Below are 6801 nucleotides of genomic sequence, written 5' to 3'. Positions count from 1 at the left end.
CACAATGTATACACTCCTGACCCGATAATTCGGCTTTTACTGTTCTGGCTACATTTTGTTTTGTTGACTCCTGACTCCTTTATCTTATTCTTAACACTGACATTTAATGGCTCCAATAGCAATTTTTTGAGATGAAGAATGCTTCCTAATTTGTTTTTGTTGCTATGGCATGATATTGTGAAATATATATTTGGTCTTTGTCCCCATTTCCTGGTAAACTCCTAAAATCCTTGGAATCTCCAAAGTGATGTATTTTTATGTGAATGAGTTGGCTGCTGGCTGGCAGCTCCTAGGTAGCATCAGGATAGGGCTGGTCACAGGAAACACCAAGGCCTAATTAAAGAGTTGAGACCTTACAGTCCCACTTCCCTGGTCTTGGGGGAAGGCAACGAGACTGGAGGCTAAGTTGATCACCAAAGGCCAATGATTTAATCATTCATACCTGTGGAATGAGGTTTCTCTAAAAACCCAACAGTACCAGGTTCAGGGAGTGTCCAGATAGCTGAACACATGGAGGTTCCTGAAGGGTGGTGGGCCCAGAGAGGTCAAGGAAGCTCTGCACCCCTTCCCACATTTCTTACCTGATCTATCTCTTCATCTGGTGTTCATCAGTATCCATTGTAATATCCTTTGTAATAAATCAGCAAATATAAATGTGTGTCTCCCTGAGTTCTGTGAGATGCTCTAGCAAACCTCAGTTTATAGCTGCTCGGTCAGAAGCACAGGTAAAGCATCCTGAGTCTTATGAACTGGCATTATAAGTGTCTGGGGCAGTCTTGGGGACGGAGCCTTCAACTTGTGGGATCAGATGCTATCCCCAGGTAGATAAGTGCAAGAATTGAATGAATTAGAGGACAGCCAACTGGTGTACCCTGCAGAGCTGACTGCTTGATTGCTGTGGTTACAGACATCTTCTGTGTTGATTGTTGAGAGAGACTCTAGGAGAAACTGAGTTTGTTGCTCTCTATACCCTCAGAATTGGTGTCAAAAGTCGTATTTGCTGGATCAGCCCTGGTTCACAGAAACATGTGGTTTGGGAAGAAAATGGATAAAAGGGTGGCGGATGAGGAACCTTTGATTCCTGGGTGGCTCCAGAAGCATGGAGCAGCAGCTGTGCTGCAATCAGCTACCAAAGACAAAAGTTAATAAAACACAGAAATGAATCTAACTCCCAGGGAGTTGGTTCACTGTGATCATAAAGGAATACAAGCTAGTCATTTCAGTCAGTGAGAGATGGTGGCATGCACCTGTAGTCCCAGCTACTAGGGAGTCTGAGGCGAGATGACTTCTTGAATCCGGGAGTTCAAGGCTGCAGTGAGCCATGATCACGGCACTGCACTCCAGCCTGGGCAACAGAGTAAGAATTTGTCTGGAACAAGAAAAGAAAGAGAGAGAGGAAAGGGGGGAGAAAAAAAAAAGCAAGCTAATAAGAAAATGGCAAATACTCAATTCTTAGGGAATTATTATCTATAATAGTTAAAATGAAATTAAAAGAGAGTGCTGGCAGGGACCTTGATACTAAATCAAGCTCACATTTCAGTTGAGTCAGATTTGGCCACCAGCCTCAAAGCTACATCCCAAGGGGAAAATTATTCAGGGACAATGGAAAGTACCTCTAAGGCCTGTGGTTACTAAGGTAGTCAATGTGGTGGAAAAGCGAAACCAAGAAACTACCGAAACCAGAAGGTATCGTGTGGAGGAATTGTTTCGTTTTGTAGCTTGGCATCATCAGCTTCCTGAAGAACATTTACTAAAATGGATTGTAAGAGTAACTAATTTAGGGGCAGTTTCTTTAGTTTTCAATGATGCTGGGTGGAAGGGCATTTTGAGTTGATGCTGGAGCCACAGCTCACTGTAGAACAATCACATGCCCAGGGGATGCAGACACACAGCAGCTTATCCCCAGTGGCATACAGCCTCCTGGACTGGATAAAAGCACTGTAAGTTCTGGTTACCCCGTAAAGAGGAATTGTTCATTTCTCCCTGAGACCACTTTTGCAAAATTATAAGAGTAAGAGAAATCTGACATAGTTGATTCCATCTTTCTTCTGACCTCCAAGCTGTCCTTGGTCATTCCTGGGTGTAAGCCAAGCTAACTTTGGGATGAATTTAGTTTACATTTAACCTTAAAGCAAGGATGATAATAGCCCTTCCCAAAACTAAGCCACCTTTCTAAAACTAATGAAAGACCACCAGGTTAGGTTTATGAGAGGGTCTTGAATTCTGCTAAGATGCAGGCATAGTTAAATGATAAACAAGCATTGTTCTGAGGTCACATGATTTGTAACTTCCCCAATTACTCCTGTAGATAACATCACTATTATAGAAACTAAGATTGGCCTTTTGAGACATTTTTCAGACTTTTGCATTCTAGCAACTGACTGACCTCACCCAGTGGTGGACTTGTGACTCATGACTCAACCTGTCTTGTGGCCCCACCCAAAGGTGGGCTCAGCATGCCCCAATAATTTCATCCTCAGCCAATCAGCAGCACCCATTCCCTAGCCCCTTGCCCACCAAACTATCCTTGAAAATCCCTAACCTCTAAACCTTCAGGGATACTACTCTCAGTGATCACTCTGTGTCTCCAGGTGGTATGCCTGGTCTCGCATCAGTTAAATTCTTTTTTTTTTTTCCCTGAGACAGCATTTCACTCTTGTTGCCCAGGCTGGGGTGCAATGGTGCAATCTCAGCTGACCGAAGCCTCCACCTCCAGGTTCAAATGATTCTCCTGCCTCAGCCTCCCAAGTAGCCAGGTGGTGCATCCCACCATGCCCAGCTAATTTTTGTATTTTTAGTAAAGATGGGGTTTCACCATGTTGGTCAGACTCGTTTCAAACTCCTAACATCATGATCTTCCCACCGTGACCTCTTAAAGTGCTGGGATTACAGGTGTGAGCCACTGTGCCCGGCCTTAAACTCTTTCTTTACTGCAGTGCCACTGCCTGAGTGAATTGATTTTGTCTGTGCCGCAGGCAGGAAGGACCTGTCTGGAAATTACAGGTCCTATAAATGCCAAGTAAAACACCCTGGATGAAGCAGCTAATATGCTTCATGCGCCTGTGATGTGGGACTGGCTTTATGATGATTGGGAGGTACACTTGCTGAAGAGGCCCATTACTCAGGTCATGGTATATGCTGTGGTGAAGAGTGCCTTGTTAATGTGGATGCTCCATATAACCGTGTTGATGAAAACCAAAAGACAATTTAGGAAGGCTTATCTAATATGCTATCTTGGCTTCCCCTCATGGGTTTTACAGATGCTGATAAAAAACACTAGGTTAATTAATAAGAGACTGGGGAAAGGCAAAACGGAGAGTCAAAGGATTCATCTCAGTTGACCAAAAAAAAAGCTGCCAGGTTTGTGGATGGCAATTCCAAGATGAACGAACAACATCCTGTTTAGAAAGATGCCACTCTGATGGAAGAAGGCAAAAACACGGCCAGCTCAGTGGGCTGAATCCCATGCTGTTTTCCTAGCAGGAATGGAAGAATTGAAGAGTGGTCAAAGCCCCTGTGTGTGGGTTTTTTCCGACTCCCAGGCAGTAGCCAAGAGTCTGGAATGAGTTTCGTGGTGATAACGAATCAAGGAACTTCTACTTAACCGGCTTTACTTCTGCTGCAGTAAAATCAGAAACTCCTTGAACACCCTCTGCACGATAGCAAAATTTAATGCCGAGTATTATCAATTCCTGTTAGAAGAGTGAAAAGTGGCCGGGCATGGTTGCTCACGCCTATAATCCCAGCACTTTGGGAGGCTGAGGCAGGTGGATCACGAGGTCAAGAGATCGAGACCATCCTGGTTAACATGGTGAAACCCCGTCTCTACTAAAAATACAAAAATTAGCTGGGCATGGTGGCGCGTGCCTGTAGTCGCAGCCACTCGGGAGGCTGAGGCAGGAGAATTGCTTGAGCCTAGGAGGTAGAGGTTGCAGTGAGCCGAGATTATGCCACTGCACTCCAGCCTGGGTCACAAGAGCAAAACTCCGTCTCAAAAAAAAAAATAAAAAAAATAAAAATAAACTAGAGTGAAAAGTAACAGGTAGCTTTGGCAGTTCCTTTTGATCAGAATGATAGTCAGCCTTCCACGTCTGTGTGTTCCGCATCCATGGATTCAACCAATTGCAGATTAAAAATATCTGGGAAAAAAATTAAGTTCCCAAAAGCAAAACTGGAATTAGCTGCATGCTGAGTACTACACTGGATCCACAAGACTGAAGTGGTGTGTAGGCATTGTATTAGGTATTATGAGCAACCTGGAAGTGATTTAAAATATAGGATGTGCATAGGTTATATGCGAATACTGTGCCCTTATATCGCAGGGACTTGAGCGTTTGAGGATTTTGGTATCTTGGAGGTGGTCCTGGAACAAACTCCCACAGATATCAAGGGGTGACAGTATATGCACTGGGTTAAGTTGGTGGTGACTATTTTGTACATGGGAAAGTGGATTTAAAAAGAAAACAAGTCAGCCGGGCGCGGTGGCTCAAGCCTGTAATCCCAGCACTTTGGGAGGCCGAGGCGGGTGGATCACGAGGTCAAGAGATCGAGACCATCCTGGTCAACATGGTGAAACCCCGTCTCTACTAAAAATACAAAACATTAGCTGGGCATGGTGGTGCGTGCCTGTAATCCCAGCTACTCAGGAGGCTGAGGCAGGAGAATTGCCTGAACCCAGGAGGCGGAGGTTGCGGTGAGACGAGATCACGCCATTGCATTCCAGCTTGGGCAACAAGAGCGAAACTCCGTCTCAAAATAAATAAATAAATAAATAAATAATTAAAAATTTAAAAAGTTTAAAAAATAATAATAAAAAAATAAAGAAAAAAAGAAAACAAGTTAATTCTTGACTTTCCTATTTATAAATGGGAATTTCTGGGGAGTGGTTATAAACTGGATTTTTTGGGGAATTTGGATGATGACTCACACTTTCAGTCTGGCGGGTTTTCTATTTTACTAGGAACCCTTGACAAAGAACTCTTCTGACCAAACTTTAGTCAGTCTCCTGAGTCCTTTCTGACTGAGGCCTAGCCGTGGGCTTCTCTCTCTTCTTGTAGAATCCAGTTAGAGCAAGAACCTTGCCAAGTCAGTCGAGAGAAGGCCCTCATCCTTTGTATCTGACCCTTTTATCTTGTATCTGAGCACCCTGGCCTGCCGTCAGAAACAATAGCATCAAGTCATTTTAGCTGGAAGCCCCTCTTCCTTGATATTTCTTTTGATTTTTCATCCATTGACCTCCCCTTCCACTCCTCCTGCTCCTTGAATATAAATCCCCACATGTCCTAATTGGACTTGGAGTTAAGTCCAGTCTCTCTGCCCCACTGCAAGATCTGTTGCAGCGGTCCCTATACACATTGTCATGGCTCCTTTGCATCACACCTGCCTTGCCATCTTTATTTAACAAGTGTCATAAATAATTTTTTAACATGCTGTTTGGAGACATAGTAATTTTATTCAGCATCTTAGTTGGACATGAAGAACATGGAAAACAGAGAAATCAAGTAAGTGGTGAGGAAAAGTTGCTCCCATCTGATTGAGAATCCAGAATTTCAATCACCCCAACAGATGACAGAAGCTAAAGGAAGTTACAAGATAATTGCATTGGAGGGTTACTCTGGTTCCTAGGAAACATGGCTAGGATGCCTTATCTCAGTGAAGGTCATGAAAGCCTATTGCCATAGTCACTGTGAGAAAGGGCTTGGCCTTCTCGCCTGTGATTCAGGTAGAATCATTCTGGAAGCACGTAGTCAGTCCTCACAGTTTGTGTCCTGGTTTTGAATCTCTGACATATTCTGGTTCAAATTTTTTAACCCAGGTTCATTTGTCTCAATAGCTGGGTAGGTGATGCACTTACTCTAACAAGATAAAGAAATAAGAACAGAGATGATAAAATAAATAAAACTATGGTATTAGTGCTACTGAATTAAGTTCAGGATCATCTGTTTGTGTTTTTATCTGTGTTTGTTTTTTGACCCCTTTTAATGTTAAAAAGAATTCGATGCACGGTATTAGTCATGTGATTTTAAGTTTAAGGGTGAATCAAAACGAAGGTGACCTTGGAAGCAAGAAGGTCATCACTGTAGGCTTACCATTTGAGAAACTTCCATGTGATGCCAGAATAACTTACTTTTTTTGCTTTTTTAAATTTAATTCCAGATGACATCACATACACATGACAATTAAAAGATAAAATCTGAAGTCTGCACCATCTCTATGTTCTCAGTAAATCTTATGCCTAAAATATTGGGGAATGTTGAATTAAATATGTGTATTTTCTTTCGGCACATTAAAGATGCCATTCCATTGTCTTCTGGATTTATTGTTTCTGAAGTCATCTGACAATCTTAAAAGACAATGTATCTTTTTTCCAGGTACCTTTTAAGATTTTATCTTTGTCTTTGATTTTCAGTGGTCCTACTAGAATGCACTGGGTGCAGACTGTATTTATCCTGCTTAGAAATCATAGAACTTATAATTCGATGTCTTTGATCAGTTTTGTGAAACTTGGACTCTTATTATCTCTGCAAATATTGTTTCTGCCCCATTCTCTCTTTCTCTGGGAAACTGAACACCTGGTAGACCTTTTCATCATGTCCCATGTGTCTCTAATGCTTGTTTCTGTATTTTCCATTTTTTTCCTCCGTGCTTCAGTTTGGATGTTTTCTATCAATGTTGCCTGCAGCTCACTAATTGTGTCTTTGGTTGTGTTTAACATCCAGAGTTCACAGCCTCATTTATTATACTTTTCACCTCTAGAGTTTTCATTTGATTTATTTTTATAGATTTCAATACTCAGGTGAA

The sequence above is a fragment of the Cebus imitator genome, unplaced genomic scaffold, assembly GCF_001604975.1.
Source record: "Cebus imitator isolate Cc_AM_T3 unplaced genomic scaffold, Cebus_imitator-1.0 Scaffold20, whole genome shotgun sequence".
Lineage (NCBI taxonomy): Eukaryota > Metazoa > Chordata > Mammalia > Primates > Cebidae > Cebus > Cebus imitator.
This window is presented reverse-complemented; position numbering follows the sequence as displayed.